Source organism: Heterodontus francisci, chromosome 26 (genome assembly GCF_036365525.1).
Source record: "Heterodontus francisci isolate sHetFra1 chromosome 26, sHetFra1.hap1, whole genome shotgun sequence".
In the NCBI taxonomy this organism is placed as follows: domain Eukaryota; kingdom Metazoa; phylum Chordata; class Chondrichthyes; order Heterodontiformes; family Heterodontidae; genus Heterodontus; species Heterodontus francisci.
This window is the reverse complement of record NC_090396.1, coordinates 53,243,719-53,260,606: the sequence shown is the minus strand read 5'-3', so window position 1 is coordinate 53,260,606 and position 16,888 is coordinate 53,243,719. Positions and strand designations below refer to the sequence as shown.

Here is a 16,888-nt window from a genome sequence, read left to right as displayed (position 1 = left end):
TGTGGATAGCAACAATAGTGTCACATGAAACACAAATACCACAAAAAAAAGCAAGAGTGAATAGTTGAATAAAACACACCAAGAAAACATTGATCGGTATGAGAGCAAGAGTTTGCACTAACTAGTTTGTAACCAGATTGTATATTCAGGAAATGTATTTTAGATTTTTAATTCCTTGTCATGCTAATCAAACTAGCCCTACACTTTTTAAAAACAGTATTATTTACTGCATTAGAATTCCACAACATCCATTTTATAAACAAATCAGGAGCAATGCAACTGTATTCACAGAATTAATGAAACCTTTACAGCTTATTTCAAGAAAGGAGAACTATTTAGACAAACACTTCACAAAACGTTGTATCGTGCCACGAAAACATGGGAAGGAACCAGCACAATCACAATATTGTGCTCCAATACGGTTGCAGAATAGGTAACTTAGCCACCAAAAATAAAATTGTACAAAACTGATACTTCTGCTAAGCCTGTTCAAAAATCAGTATTTTTTTTGGCTTGTATCCACAATCATAGGAGGGTACTAGATACTCGTTTTCTCAGAAGGGGGTAAAGCACAGAAAAGATTTTGGACTTTCGGACATCACTAAGTAATCTCATCAGTGACCATCCCAACTCGACCAACCTGAGCCAATAGTAAGATTTACATTCTATGTTATGCAAATTCCCACCCTTCTGAGCAGCATGTGATATAATTCATCAACTTCCTTCATATCATGCACCTTTAGATCACAACCTTAATTCGCTTGTTAAACTACTAAATTTTCATCTATTCCATGCCCTGAAAATGGACAATGAAAAGCTTGGATATTTCAATTAACAAATTCATACCTCTCCTAAGTCCAATAACCATCATGTCTTTTGATAGTTAAAGATCTGATGATGGAGCTATCAAAATTCCTGGCCCCATTATTGCCCCAGTTAAGGAAACCCCAAATCTCCTCCATTGCTAAAATTGACAAGATGCTCAGTTGCTCTTTCCCAACCATCCACCACACCCCCTCCCCACCCACCTTAAAAGTAATTAAGAGGAGGATCGGGCTGGAGTTGAGAAATTTTTTTCACCCAGAGGAAGCTGGGGGTCTAAAACTCCATGCCCGAAAAGGTGAGACACAAATGCTCATCGTATTTAAAATATACTCAGATATGCACTTGAACTGCTGTAACCTACAAGGCTACAGCAACTGGAAAATGAGATTAGGCTGGATTGCTCATTTTACAGCCTGGATGGACAAGATGGGTCAAATGGCCTCCTTCTGTGCCATAGATTTCAATGATTCTGACAACTCACCTCTTTACAAAGCCCAAGTCTGTCTAAAACTTGACTAATGGTCACTAAACCAAAAAGTTTGGCTTAAACGTTCATGCCTTTGGACAGGATACAAGAGAAAAGTTAGTCATTTCATAAGTGATCTTTCACTTCCAATAGCCTCTAACTTTTTTATTCATTCCAACATTAGTTATTGTTACTAAAATTCCTTCCCTTTTACCTCCCTAGCTTTAATTACACTCTCACACGTCTCTTTTTTTCCTCATGCTAAAATCAAAAGATCTGTTGCAGTCAACTCAAAAATTGAGAAATTCTATTTCTCTCCTATAATCTATAAACACCCAAGTTTGATGCTACTTAATCACCATTTCCTGACTGGACGAGCACAGAATGAACAGCATTTATATAGCATTATATCATGCCTGAAAGTGCTTCACAACCAGAAAATTGATCCTGAAGTGCAGTCAAGCGGGTAGCCAATTTTTTTGCACAGCAAGATGCCAAGGACAGCAAATTGACAAATGACCAATTCATATTTATGGCTGGTGAGAGGCAATGTTGGCCAGGACACCAAGGAAATTTCCTTCTCTCTTCAAATGATGTCAGTGAGACTCAAATTAAAAACATAATCCTGATTACTCATTTGTAAATTTACCAGATGCCACCTATATGTGGTTTGGTGGATCAAAATACAAATTAGGAGTAGGCCATTCGGCCCCTTTGAGCCTGCTCGAATGACTGTGGAAGAAAGCGGAGTGATCCAAAGTATAACAAAATTATTGATCCACACGATGCATCATACTCTAAAATGAATTTCAAATCATTGATGAAAATATCTGCAAATCAGAAAGATGATCAAACTCCATTGAGAAATAAAGGCTTCCACCAAGAAGTCATACAAATGCCACTAGCAAGAAATGCAGGATTTACAAAATTTTATGTCATATACAAGGCCTTTCTGACCAGAGCAGAATGTGTCACGTAGCATTGTCAACCATCTGCATTAGGATAAAACAAGTTAAATTTGATTCTAATACATCAGGTTATTTTATATCTCACTGATGGTAGAAACGTCAATGCTGCCAATTAATTACAAGTTAGCACTTTTGGTACTGTGCCAAGACCATCATTTTCAATATGGAATGCTCAAGAGCACTGCAGCCAACAAAATTGGAACTCAGCGATGCCACTGATTCTCTAGCCAGCGGAAAAGCCCCTGGGAAGAACGGCATTACCCCTGAAATAATCAAGAGTGCCAAGCCTGCTATACTTTCAGCACTGTACGAACTGCTTTGCCTGTGCTGGGACGAGGGAGCAGTACCACAGGACAAGGGCAATACCAATATCATCACCTTCTATAAGAACAAGGGTGACCGCGGTGACTGCAACAACTACCGTGGAATCTCCCTGCTCAGCAAAGTGACGAAAGTCTTCACTCGAGTCGGTTTCAACAGGCGCCAGAAGCTAGCTGAGCTTGTCTACCCTGAGACACAGTCTGGCTTTCGAGCACAGGGATCCACCATTGACATGCTGTTCTCCTTTCGCCAGCTACAGGAGAAATGCCGTGAACAGAGGCCCCTCTACGTTGCTTTCAATTATCTGAACAAAGCCTTTGACCTCGTCAGCTGACGTGGTCTCTTCAGACTACTAGAAAAGATCGGATGCCCAAAGTTACTAAGTATCATCACCTCATTCCATGACAATATGAAAGGCACAATTCAGCATAGCGGTGCCTCATCAGACCCCTTTCCCATCCCGAGTGGCGTGAAACAGAGCTGTGTTCTCGCACCTACACTGTTTGGGATCATCTTCTCCCTGCTGCTCTCACATGCGTTCAAGTCTTCAGAAGAAGGTATTTTCCTCCACACAAGATCAGGTGGCAGATTGTTCAACCTTGCCCGTCTAAGAGCGAACACCAAATTACGGAAAGTCCTCATCAGGGAACACCTCTTTGCTAACGATGCTGCATTAACATCTCACACTGACGAGCTTCTGCAGAGACTCATCGACAGGATTGTGGCTGCCTGCAATGAATTTGGCCTAACCATCAGCCTCAAGAAAACGAACATCATGGGACAGGACATCAGAAATGCTCCATCCATCAATATCAGCAACCACGTTCTGGAAGTGGTTCAAGAGTTCACCTACCTAGGTTCAACTATCACCAGTAACCTGTCTCTCGATGCAGAAATCAACAAGCGCATGGGAAAGGCTTCCACTGCTATGTCCAGACTGGCCAAGAGAGTGTGGGAAAATTGCACACTGACACGGAACACAAATGTCCGAGTGTATCAAGCCTGTGTCCTCAGTACCTTGCTCTACGGAAGCGAGGCCTGGACAAAATATGTCAGCCAAGAGCGACGTCTCAATTCATTCCATCTTCGCTGCCTCCGGAGAATCCTTGGCATCAGGTAGCAGGACAGTATCTCCAACACAGAAGTCCTCGAGGCGGCCAACATCCCCAGCATATACACCCTACTAAGTCAGTGGTGCCTGAGATGGCTTGGCCATGTGAGCCGCATGGAAGATGGCAGGATCCCCAAGGACACATTGTACAGCGAGCTAGTCATGGTATCAGACCCACTGGCCGTCCATGTCTCCGCTTTAAAGACGTCTGCAAACGCGACAACAAGTCCTGTGACAATGATCATAAGTCGTGGGAGTCAGTTGCCAGCGATCGCTAGAGCTGGCGGGCAGCCATAAAGGCGGGGCTAAAGTGTGGCGAGTCGAAGAGACTTAGCAGTTGGCAGGAAAAAAGACAGAAGCGTAAGGGGAGAGCCAACTGTGTAACAGCCCCGACAACCAATTCTATCTGCATCACGTGTGGAAGAGTCTGTCACTCTAGAATTGGCCTTTATAGCCACTCCAGGCGCTGCTTCACAAACCACTGACCACCTCCAGGCACTTACCCATTGTCTCTTGAGACATGGAGGCCAAAGAAGAAGATGACTGCAGCCTATCTGGACACTTCACAAAGTGTTCACAAGACAGCAAAAATTATAAGCTCGCTATCACATCAGGTGATCCCCAAGGTAACTGGACCATGAATTAATACATTTTTCAAATACGCTCTGGAAGGGCAAGAGTGAGACACATGTTTTTAAACTACTTAAAATAAAATATATAGCTCCTATAAAAAGGAAAATCAAATACATGGGATATTAGTCTTATCCAAAAATCACAGAAAACTGAACTGTTACCCACAAAATATACTAACTTTGTACCAGTTTACTTAGCAATGTTTGAAGAATCTAGTCATTATAGTCACTGTTTTAGCTTTCTAGGGGGAAACTATATATACTTAATCCACATATAGTCAAGTGTTACTTAGCGACAACTTATAACTTGTAAATCTACAAATTCTTCCCTTGACCTTCCCATCCTGAAGTCAGAGAGTCATATGAGGGAACAGTTCTACAGATGCCAGCAGCCCTCCAATATGCCACTCGAGCAGTCAATCTTCACGCAAGCACAGAAAATAAGCCTATAGGTTATGAATTTCTAGGACAAGTGTAAAGCTGATAATGAGATAGTTTATATAAAGATTAAAGAGTAAATGAAATTTTCCCTTTCACCCATTCAATACTTAATTTCCTGTGCATCTTTCAAATTGGCTTATGGTTCTAAACTATATAAAATGAACAACACACATGGTATCGCTCAAGTGTAAATTAAAATCCATGTTTGAACACAGCAAAAGATTTCTTTGCTCCTCCCCCAAAACAAGCAGAATGGAAATAAGCTTCGACAGGTGGATTATGAGGATTGCCACTTGAAATAATTATGCCCTGGTTGTATAAACAACATTTTCAAAAATTAATCACGTAAAAAAGCAACAGTATAATCATATTGAACCTGGACTAATGTACAATTTTATCCTTTAAACATGAAGGTTGTGGACACCACTTTCAATATGTTTGACAACTGGGGAAGAGATCCACATATGTATTTAGTTACACATGCATAGTATTCATTTCCAGTAAATAAACAATCAAGAAAATTTAAATCCTAGATTTCATGAAAAACAGAATATGGAGAATGGATCATTTTGTACAAATTTAGAGCTTCCATATAATAAATATTATAATTTACTTTTCCAACTGCAATTAATTAATTAATGGATGAGTCTGGAAGACAGAAGAAACAAAGGTCAGAAAAAAATGAAAGAGTTTAGCAGTGCTCAAGCTTATCTATTTCAATGAGAGTATAGCAAATGAAGCAGATGAGCTGAGGGCACAGATTCACATGTGGCAGTATGATATCATGCTATTACGGAAACATGGCTTAAGGAGGGACAGGAATGGCAGCTCAACATTCCTGGTTACGGGGTTTTCAAACGCGCTAGGGAAGGGGATACGAAAGGAGGGGGAGTGCCAATTTTGGTCAAAGAAACTGTTACAGCTGCAAAGAGGGATGATATGTTGGAAGGGTCGTCAAATGAGGCCACTCAGATTGAATGAAGGAACAAAAAAAAGGGACAATCACACTACTGGGAGTGTACAATAGACCCCCAAACTAACAGTCAGGGGAAGACAGAAGAGCAGATATGCAGGCAAATCTCTGAGAAGTGCAAGAACAGTAGGGCAGTAATTGTAGGGGATTTCAACTACCCCCATGTTAACTTGGATAATTTTAGTGTGAAAGAAATTGAGGGAGCAGAATTCTTGGTGTATTCAGGAGCATTTTTTTGGCCAATATGTAGCAAGTCCAACAAGAGAGGGCAGTTTTAGACTGTTTTAGGAAATGAAGATGAGCAGGTGGAAGGAGTGACAATGGGAGAGCATTTTGGTGCTGGTGATCATAATTCAATGAGTTTTAACATAATTATGGAAAAGGACAGAGATAGAACAGAAGTTAGAGTTCTCAATTGGGGCGAGGCCAATTTTACTAAACTGAGGAATGATTCAGCAAAAGTGGACTCGAAACAGCTACTTCTAAAACAGGTAAATCAGTGTCACAGCAGTGGGAGGCATTCAAAGGGGACATTCAAGGGGTCAGAGTAAACATGTTTCCACAAAGAAAAAGGGTGAGATGGCCAAATCTAGAACCCCATGGATGACAAGGAGCTTACAGGGTAAGATAAGGCACAAAAGGAAAGCTTATGTCCGACACAGAGAACTCAATACTAAAGAGAGCTGAGAGGAGTATAGAAATCAAAAAGGAAATTAGAAAAGCAAAGAGAGGGCATGAAAGAATATTGGCAAACTCTAAGTGAACCCAAAGATGTTTTATCGATACATTAAGAGTAAGAGGATAACTAAGGAGAGAGTAGGGCCCATAAAAGACCAAAAAGGTAACCTGTGTGTAGGGGCGGAAGATGTTGGTATTGTTCTTAATGAATACTTTGCTTCTGTCTTCACAAAAGAGGGGGACGATGCATTCGAGGAGGAGTGTGAAGTATTGGATGTGATAAACATAGGGAGAGAGAGGAAGTGTTATTGGGATTAGCATCCTTGAAAGTTGATAAATCACCTGGGCCGGATGATATGTACCCAGGCTGTTAAAAGAAGCCAGAGAGGAAATAGCGCAAGGTCTGACCATCATTTTCCAGTCCTCACTGGATACAGGTCTGGTGCAGGAGAACTGGAGAACTGCTAACATTTTTACACTGTATTCAGTGTATTCACACCTAATCTGTACTAATGCTTTGTCTTTCAACACACCATTAACATATTGTTTGCCTTTTCTCAGTGACCTTTTGGTCAGCTATGTGGCCTGGTCCAATCTGCACCTTCTCCTTTGTTATCTCTTGCCCCACCCCCACCTCACTTGTTTATAATCTGTGACTTTTCCAATATTTGTCAGTTCCGAAGAAGGGTCACTGACCCGAAACGTTAACTCTGCTTCTCTTTCCACAGATGCTGCCAGACCTGCTGAGTGATTCCAGCATTTCTTGTTTTTGTTTCAGATTTCCAGCATCCGCAGTATTTTGCTCTTATTTGACCAACTTGTTTGAACTTTTTGAAGTAGTAACAAGGAAGATAGATGAGGGCAGTGCAGTTGATGTAGCCTACATAGATTTTAGCAAGGCTTCTGACAAGGTCCCACATGGCAGACTGGTTAAAAAATTAAAATCCCATGGGATCCAGGGAAATGCAGCAAGGTGGATACAAAATTAGCTCAGTGACAGGAAAAAAAGGGTAATTGTTGACGGGTGTTAGTACGACTGAAGGGCTGTTTCCAGTGGTGTTCCACACACGGCTCTGTACTGGGTCCCTTGCTTTTTGTGGTATATATCAACAATTTGGACATAAATGTAGGGGGCATGATCAAGAAGTTTGCAGATGACAGAAAGATTGGCCATGTGGTAGATAGCAAGGAGGACAGATGTAGGCTGCAGGAAGATATTGATGGACTGGTCAGATGGGCAGAAAAGTGGCAAATGTAATTCAATCCAGAGAAGTGTGAGGTGATTTGGGGAGGTTAAACAAGGCAAATGAATGCCGGTGCCGGAACAATGAGGCGGCGCGGAGGTCGTGCCAGAAGCGGTGCTGCAGGGAGTTGGTGCTGGAGCGGTGGCTGGCAGAGCTGTTGGAGAAATGCCTGCTCTGAGCTCACCTGCTGGCGCTGTGCTCCCCGAGTCCCAGGTCGCCGCTCAGGGCACCCGCCTCTCTCCCCTATCCGGCTGGCGGGGCTCCACACCTGGGAGCAGCAGCAGCCGGCACAGAGGGGTGAGCGGGGTAGGGCAGGCTCTGTGCGGAGTGGCCCCAGGGGACCAGCCAGCAGCAGCGAACCGGCCTGGGTCAGGCGTTTACACCACACACTGCGCCTGAAAATCTCCTCGGGTGGCGGCACAGTCTCAGCCGCCAGCCCATGAGCCAGGTAAACCAGAGCCCGAGCCCCTGGAAGAAGCTGCTGCTACCCGTGTTTACAGTGAAAATAGCCACACTGGGCTGCTCTCTCCGCCGAAGTGAAGCTGCTTCAAACTCTGCTACTCACACCTGCTGCTGCTTGGAGGCTGGAGCCCACTGTGCTTTACACCTGATGTGACTGTGTCACATTCTTGGAGTGTATACGGAATAGTTTTCTGGGCCAATATGTTGAGGAACCAACAAGAGAACAGGCCATCCTAGACTGGGTATTGTGTAATGAGAGGGGCATAATTGACAATCTAGTGGTGCGAGACCCCTTGGGGACAAGCGACCATAATACGACAGAATTCTTCATCAAGATGGAGAGTGACGTCGTTGATTCTGAGACTAGGGTCTTGAATCTTAGTAAAAGAAACTACGAAGGTATGAGGCGCGGGTTGGCTATGACAGATTGGGTAACGTTACTTAAATGGATGATGGTGGATCGGCAATGGCAAACATTTGCAGAGTGCATGGATGAACTGCAACAATTGTTTATCCCTGTCTGGCGCAAAAGTAAAACCGGAAAGGTAGCCAAACCATGGCTTACAAGGGAAATTAGAGATAGCATTAGATCCAAGGAAGAGGCATATAAATTTGCCAGAAAAAACAACAGACCTGAGGATTGGGAGCAGTTTAGAATTCAGCAAAGGAGGACCAAGGGATTGATTAAGAAGGGGAAAATAGAGTACGAGAGCAAGCTTGCGAGAAATATTAAAAACTGACTGTAAAAGTTTCTATAGGTATGTGAAGAGAAAAAGATTGGTGAAGACAAATGTAAGTCCCTTACAGTCGGAAACAGGGGAATTTATTATGGGGAACAAAGAAACGACTAACCAACTAAATGCATCTTTTGGTTCTGTCTTCACAAAGGTTGACACAAATATCATGCCAGAAATGTTAGGGAACACAGGGCTTAGTGAGAGAGAGGAATTGAAGGAAATCAGTATTAGTAGAGAAATGGTGTTGGAGAAATTGATGGGACTGAAGAACAATAAATCCCCAGGGCTTGATGGCATGCATCCCAGAGTACATAAGGAAGTGGCCCTAGAAATAGTGGATGCATTGGTGGTCATCTTCCAAGATTCTATACACTCTGGAACAGTTCCTACAGATTGGAGGGTAGCGAATGTAACCCCACTATTTAAAAAGGGAGGTGGAGAGAAAGCAGGGAATTATAGACCAGTCAGCCTGATTAGAACATTAGAACATTACAGCGCAGTACAGGCCCTTCGGCCCTCGATGTTGCGCCGACCTGTGAAACCATTTGACCTACACTATTCCATTTTCATCCATATGTCTATCCAATGACCACTTAAATGCCCTTAAAGTTGGCGAGTCTACTACTGCTGCAGGCAGGGCGTTCCACGCCCCTACTACTCTCGGAGTAAAGAAACTACCTCTAACATCTGTCCTATATCTATCACCCCTCAACTTAAAGCTATGTCCCCTCGTGTTTGCCATCACCATCCGAGGAAAAAGACTCTCACTATCCACCCTATCTAACCCTCTGATTATCTTATATGTCTCTATTAAGTCACCTCTCCAACGAAAACAACCTCAAGTCCCTCAGCCTTTCCTCGTAAGACCTTCCTCCCTCCATACCAGGCAACATCCTAGTAAATCTCCTCTGCACCCTTTCCAAAGCTTCCACATCCTTCCTATAATGCGGTGACCAGAACTGCACGCAATACTCCAGGTGCGGCCTCACCAGAGTTTTGTACAGCTGCATGACCTCGTGGCTCCGAAACTCGATCCCCCTACTAATAAAAGCTAACACACCATATGCCTTCTTAACAGCCCTATTAACCTGGATAGCAACTTTCAGGGATTTATGTACCTGGACACCAAGATCTCTCTGCTCATCTACACTACCACGAATCTTCCCATTAGCCCAGTACTCTGCATTCCTGTTACTCCTTCCAAAGTGAATCACCTCACACTTTTCCGCATTAAACTCCATTTGCCATCTCTCAGCCCAGCTCTGCAGCCTATCTATGTCCCTCTGTACCCTACAACATCCTTCGGCACTATCCACAACTCCACCGACCTTCGTGTCATCTGCAAATTTACTAACACACCCTTCTACACCCTCATCCAGGTCATTTATAAAAATGACAAGATGAGGGAACTAAATGTATATCTCCAAATTTGCAGATGAGACAAAACTGGGTGGGAGGATGAGTTTTGAGGAGGATGCAGAGATGCTTCAGGGTGATTTAGACAAGTTGAGTGAGAGGGCTAATGCATAGCAGATGCAGTATAATGTGGATAAATGTGAGGTTATCCACTTTGGTAGCAAAGACAGGAAGGCAGATTATCTGAATGGCTATAAACTGAGAGAGGGGAATATGCAGCGAGACCTGGGTGTTCTCGTACACCAGTCGCTGAAGGTAAGCATGCAGGTACAACAGGCGGTAAAAAAGACAAATGGTATGTTGCCCTTCATAGCGAGAGGATTCGAGTACAGGAGCAGGGATGTCTTGCTGCAATTATACAGGGCCTTGGTGAGGCCACACCTGCAATATAGTGTGCAGTTTTGGTCTCCTTATCTGAGGAAGGATGCTCTTGCTATAGAGGGAGTGCAGCAAAGGTTTACCAGACTGATTCTTGGAATGGTGGGACCAACGTATGAGGAGAGATTGAATCGGTTAGGATTATATTCGCTGGAGTTCAGAAGAGTGAGGGGGGATCTCACAGAAACCTATAAAATTCTAACAGGACTTGACAGGATAGATGCAGGAAGGATGCAGGAAGGATGTCCTCGATGGTGGGGGAGTCCAGAACCAGGGGTCATAGTCTCAGGATACGGGGTAAACCTTTTAGGACTGAAATGAGGAGAAATCTCTTCACCCAGAGAGTGGTGAGCCTGTGGAATTCGCTACCACAGAAAGCAGTTGAGGCCAAAATATTGTATGTTTTCAAGAAGGAGTTAGATTTAACTCCTGGGTCTGATCAAAGGGTATGGGGTGAAAGCGGGAACAGGTTACTAAGTTGGATGACCAGCCATGATCATAATGAATGGCAGAGCAGGCTCGAAGGGCCGAATGGCCTACTCCTGCTCCTATTTTCTATGTTTCTGTGTGTCTGTTTTTACTGAAATTGTATTTATACATTTTATTGGTAGAACCCTACTGGCTTCCAGTGCAACCGTGAGTCCAGGGCCAGTCTGGGAGTTGCGTTTTGAGGGCTGAGAGAGCCGGGGTGCAGGGGGCGGCTTTGCTGGGGAAATGTCTCTGGCTGAAGGCGGATTCTCTTCATTCGGCACTTATTTGCCTCGAATTATGACCAGGGATAGCATGGACTCGATGAACTAAGCGGCCACTGATACTCGGAGCTTTTGCTACGACTATTGGGAATGGTGAAGGGTACCTCAGCGTAGAGTGTGTACTCTACTTGTTCGGGCCCCTGCTCAGGGATACAAGCTAACAACCCCACTGCCTTGTGGGCTTCTCAGAACAGGCTAAACGAGTAAATCCGAACAGAAAATCTGGAGCAGAGCCCCTAAGGCAGTCATGTGTCACCTTTGGCATGTTTCCAGCAGTTCCTGCAGCCAAATTGGTGCCAAACGTCATGCTCTGTACTCCTTCGGAGCCCACTAGGGAGGCAGAGAGGGGGGTTATGACACTTGAGCAACTCAACCTGCATAAATTCCGCCCAGGCATGCGTCATGGAGAGGTCACTCCATAGTCGCCTCACAGCGACCAAAACAACAAGGAAGGCAGCAGTTATGGGTTTTAAAGCCAGCTCAATTGGCGTAGAGTTTGGGCGCCACAGGTTGCCTTTGCTGGTGGGAGAGATCGTCGCATCTCACTGGACAACCACCGCTGGCCTCAAACCAGGCAGCCCCAGTCATAAAGCTTCTGTCCAGCCACAGTGCACCTGCTTCAATGGGTGTTGGGAGCTTAGGGTCATTGCCCAACCAGTGGACTGTAATACCGTACCAAACAGCGTGAGAAAAAAAAAGATACCGGCCCTTTGTTTTGCAAGCTGGAACGTCAGGACACGGAACGTCAGAACTACGTGACCTGGCCTTTCGGAAGATCTTGCACAAATCGACGACCCTCGGAAGACCATCATTAACAATGAGCTCAGTAAACTCAATGTGGACATTACAGCATTTCAGGAGACATGCCTCCCTGCGAGCGGATCACTAAGGGAGCAAGACTACACCTTCTACTGGCAGGGTAGGGATCAAGAAGAACCAAGAGAGCATGAGTGGGTTTTGCCATCAGACACTCCTTGCTCAGCATGGCTCGGAACACACAGTCCATCCGACTGCTCACTGCCTCTGGTCCAGAACACCTACCCAGCATCTATGCCGCAACACTCTGCTCCCCATCTGAAGTTAAAGACCAGGTCTATGAGGAACTCCATATTAGCAGCATTCTTAATACCGAACATTTGTTCCTGCTGGGGGATGGGACCGACCATGACTCATGGCCCTCCTGCCTCGGGCGCTATGGCATTGGAAGGATGAATGAAAATGGAGAGAGACTGCTGGAGTTGTGTACCTACCACAACCTCTGCATCACCAACTCGTTCCTTCAAACTAAATCCTGTCACCAGGTTTCATGAAGACACCCAAGATCACGTCGTCACCAGCTGAATCTCATCGTCACAACGCCAGCCTCCATAAACAGTGTTCAAATCACACGCAGCTTCCACAGTGCAGACTGCGACGCCTGGTGTGCAGCAAAGTTAGACTCAAACCAAAGAAGTTACATCACTCCAAGCAGAATGGCCACCCGCGCATCAACGCTACCAGAACTTCTTACTCACAGCTGTCACAAAACTTTCTCAATTCGCTTGAAAAAACCCTTCAAAACACTCCGGCAGGGGATGCAGAGATGAAGTGGGCCCACATCAGAGACGCCATCTATGACTCAGCAATGACCACCTTTGGCAAACGTGAGAAGCAGAATGCAGACTAGTTTCAGTCTCACTTTGAAGAGATGAAACCAGTAATAGCCGCCAAGCACACTGCACTGTTGAACTACAAGAAAGCCCCCAGTAAGTTAACATCCTTCGCACTTAAAGCTGCCAGAAGCACCATGCAAAGAACAGCCAGGCACTGTGCAAATGACTACTGGCAACACCTATGCAGTCGCATTCAGCTGGCCTCCGACATCGGAAACATCAGAGGAATGTATGACGGCATTGAGAGCTTTTGGTCCAAGCATCAAGAAAATCGCCCCCCTCAACTCTAAATCAGGGGAAACGATCACTGACCAACGCAAGCAAATGGACTGCTGGGTGCAGCACTACCTAGAACTGTACTTCAGGGAAAATGATGCCACTGATACTGCCCTCAGTGCAGCCCAGTCTCTGCTAGTCATGGACGAGCTGGACGAACAGCCAACAAAATTGGAGCTCAGTAACGCCATCAATTCTCTAGCCAGCGGAAAAGCCCCTGGGAAGGACGACATTACCCCTGAAATAATCAAGTGTGCCAAGCCTGCTATACCTCTCAGCACTCCATGAACTGTGCTCGGATGAGGGAGCAGTACCACAGGACATGTGTGATGCCAATATCATCACCCTCTATAAGAACAAGGGTGACTACGGTGACTGCAACAACTACCGTGTAATCTCCCTGCTCAGCACAGTGGAGAAAGCCTTCACTAGAGTCATTTTAAACAGACTCCAGAAGCTGGTTGAGAGTGTCTACTCTGAGGCACAGAGCGGCTTTCGAGCAGAGAGATCCACTATTGATATGCTGTTCTCTCTTCACCAGCTACAGGAGAAATGCCGTGAACAACACAGATGCCCCTCTACGTTGCTTTCTTAGATCTCACCAAAACCTTTGCCCTCGTCAATAGACGTGGTCTCTTCAGACTACTAGCAAAGATCGAATGTCCACCAAAGCTACTAAGCATCATCACCTCGTTCCATGACAATATGAAAGGCACAATTCAGCATAGCGGTGCTTCATCAGACCCCTTTCCTATCCTGAGTGACGTGAAACAGGGCTGTGTTGTCGCACCTACACTGTTTGGGATCTTCTTCTCACTGCTACTCTCTCATGCGTTCATGTCTTCAGAAGAAGGAATTTTCCTCCACACAAGATCAGATGGCAGGTTGTTCAACCTTGCCTGTCTTAGAGCGAAACCCAAAGTATGGAAAGTCCTCATCAGGGAACTCCTCTTTGCTGACGATGCTTCATTAACATCCCACACGGAAGAGTGTCTGCAGAGACTCATCGACAGGCTTGCAGCTGCCTGCAACGAATTTGGCCTAACCATCAGTTTCAAGAAAACAATCATGGGACAGGACGCCAGAAATATTCCATCCATCAATATCACCGACGACACTCTGGAAGTGGTTCAAGAGTTCACCTACCTCGGCTCAACCATTACCAGCAACCTGTCTCTCGATGCAGAAAACAAGCACATGGGAAAGGTGTCTGCTGCTATGTCCAGACTGGCCAAGAGGGCGTGGGGAAATGGTGCACCGACACGGAACACAAAAGTCCGAGTGTTTCAAGCCTGTGTCCTCAGTACCTTGCTCTACGGCAGCGAGGCCTGGAAAACTTACGTCAGCCAAGAGCGACATCTCAGCGCATTCAATCTTCATTGTCTGCGGAGAAGCCTTGGCATCAGGTGGCAGGACCGTATCTCCAACGCAGAAGTCCTAGAGGCAGCCAACATCCCAAGCATGTATGCCCAACTGAGCCAGCTACACTTGAGATGGCTTGGCCATGTGAGCCGCATGAAAATGGCAGGATCCCAAAGGCCGTATTGTACAGCGAGCTCGTCACTGGTATCAGACCCACTGGCCGTCTATGCCTCCGCTTTAAAGACGTTTGCAAACGCGACATGAAGTCTTGCGACACTGACCACAAGTCGTGGGAACCAGTTGCCAGCGATCACCAGAGCAGTTATAAAGGCGGGCAGCCATAAAGGCAGGGCTTAAGAGAGGCGAGTCAGAGACTCAACAGTTGGCAAGAAAAGAGACAGCAGTGTAAGGAGAGAGCCAACTGTGTAACAGCCCTGACAACCAACTTTACCTGCAGTGCCTGTGGAAGAGTCTGTCACTCTAGAATTGGCCTTTATACCCACTCCAGGCACTGCTCCACCAAACCACTGACCACCTCTAGGCGCTTACCCATTGTCTCTCGAGACAAGGAGGCCAAAAGAAAAGGAAAACAAGGCAACGGAATACACGATTAATGCGAAAATACTGAGAAGTGTAGAGGAAGCGAGAGACCTTGGAGTGAATGTGCACAGATCCCTGAAGGTAGCAGGTCAGGTAAAGGAAAGGATTCCATATGCCTTCTTTATTGGCCAAGGTATAGAATCTAGCAGCAGGGAGGTTAAGCTGGAACTGTACAAATCATTGGTTAGGCCACAACTTGAGTACTGTGTGCAGTTCTGGTCACCTCATTACAGAAAGGATGTAATTGCACTAGAGAGGGTACAGAGGAAATTTACGAGGATGTTGCCAGCACTGAAAAAATCCAGCTATGAAGAAAGATTGGATAGGCTGGGGTTGTTCTCCTTGGAACAGAGAAGGCTGAGGGGAGATCTGATTGAAATGTACAAGATTTTGAGGGGCCGGGATAGAGTGGTGAAGAGCCTATTTGCCTTAGCAGAGAGGTCAGTGACTAGGGGGCATAAATTTAAAGTGATTGGTAGAAAAATTACAGGGGAGATGAGGAAGAACTTACACCCAGAGGGTGGTGGGGGTCTGGAACTCACTGCCTGAAAGGGTAATTGAGGCAGAAACCCTCAATTCATTCAAAAGCAGTCTGGATATGTACCTCAGGTGCCATAATCTACAGGACTAGGGACCAAATGCTGGAAGGTGGGATTAGAATGGGTGGATCGTTTTTCAGCCGGCACAGACACAATGAGCCAAGTGGCCTCTTTCTGTGCCATAAACTTTCTATGATTCTATTCTATGAACTGCACAATTCCCTCAAGCCTTTGTACTGAAGAACATGGCCAAATGACTGACAATGGTAAAATGCTGAACAAAAACCTTCATCTAATCAATTTAGCAAGCAAACTGATGACTGTATTTTTGTTTAAAAATCAAAATTATACATCTAAGATTTTTGTCAATTCTTGATTTTATCAAATCCTAATGTGGACTTAAATCTTCTTCCTTCTGACTCAGTGGCAAGACTTTTATCTACTGAGCCAAGCTAAATGGGGGGTGGGGGTGGGGGGGGGGGGGGAGGGTGGAGGTAGAGTAACAAACAGGAAATGCTGGAAATATACAAGTAAACTAGCATCTGTAATGATGAGACAAGTTATAATGTTTTAGATTTCTCAGCCTTCTGTTCTAAAACAGTGCATACCAAAAATTTAATAATCTGTCTTTTTTTTTTAAAAACAGATGTTGTCTGAACTATGAATTTTCAGCGCTTTGTTTTTATGTCACATTTGCAGTTTTCCAGCAGAAATACATTTCTGTATTAAACACCAACACAGGGACTGTGAAATAGATTTAATCTATACTGTTGCCAAAATGAGAGGTTTGAGATGATACAACCCAGAAACATAAGTCATCATAAATCTCAATATGAAACAATCTTCCTCATAACATGTAAATACTTTATTCTTGATGAGTAGATATCCCCTGATAGCAAAAATTCAAAGTGTAGCATGCAAATGTCAGGACCTCAAGTCCAGTAACTTAACAGATGGAACTTCAACACAGCTTTGAGGTAGTCTGATAAATTGCAGCGATTATATCGGTGTACCATGCCATTGTTAATCCATCTTTTCCAAAGGTTAATAGTGCA

The 16,888-nt window shown here is 44.7% G+C and overlaps 1 protein-coding gene across 2 annotated transcripts in view; it reads right to left on the bottom strand.

Moving 5' to 3' along the window:
* The window catches only part of LOC137384350 (guanine nucleotide-binding protein subunit alpha-13), a 95,489-nt gene that overhangs the window by 60,177 nt on the left and 18,424 nt on the right, over positions 1-16,888 (bottom strand). The window lies entirely within an intron of this gene.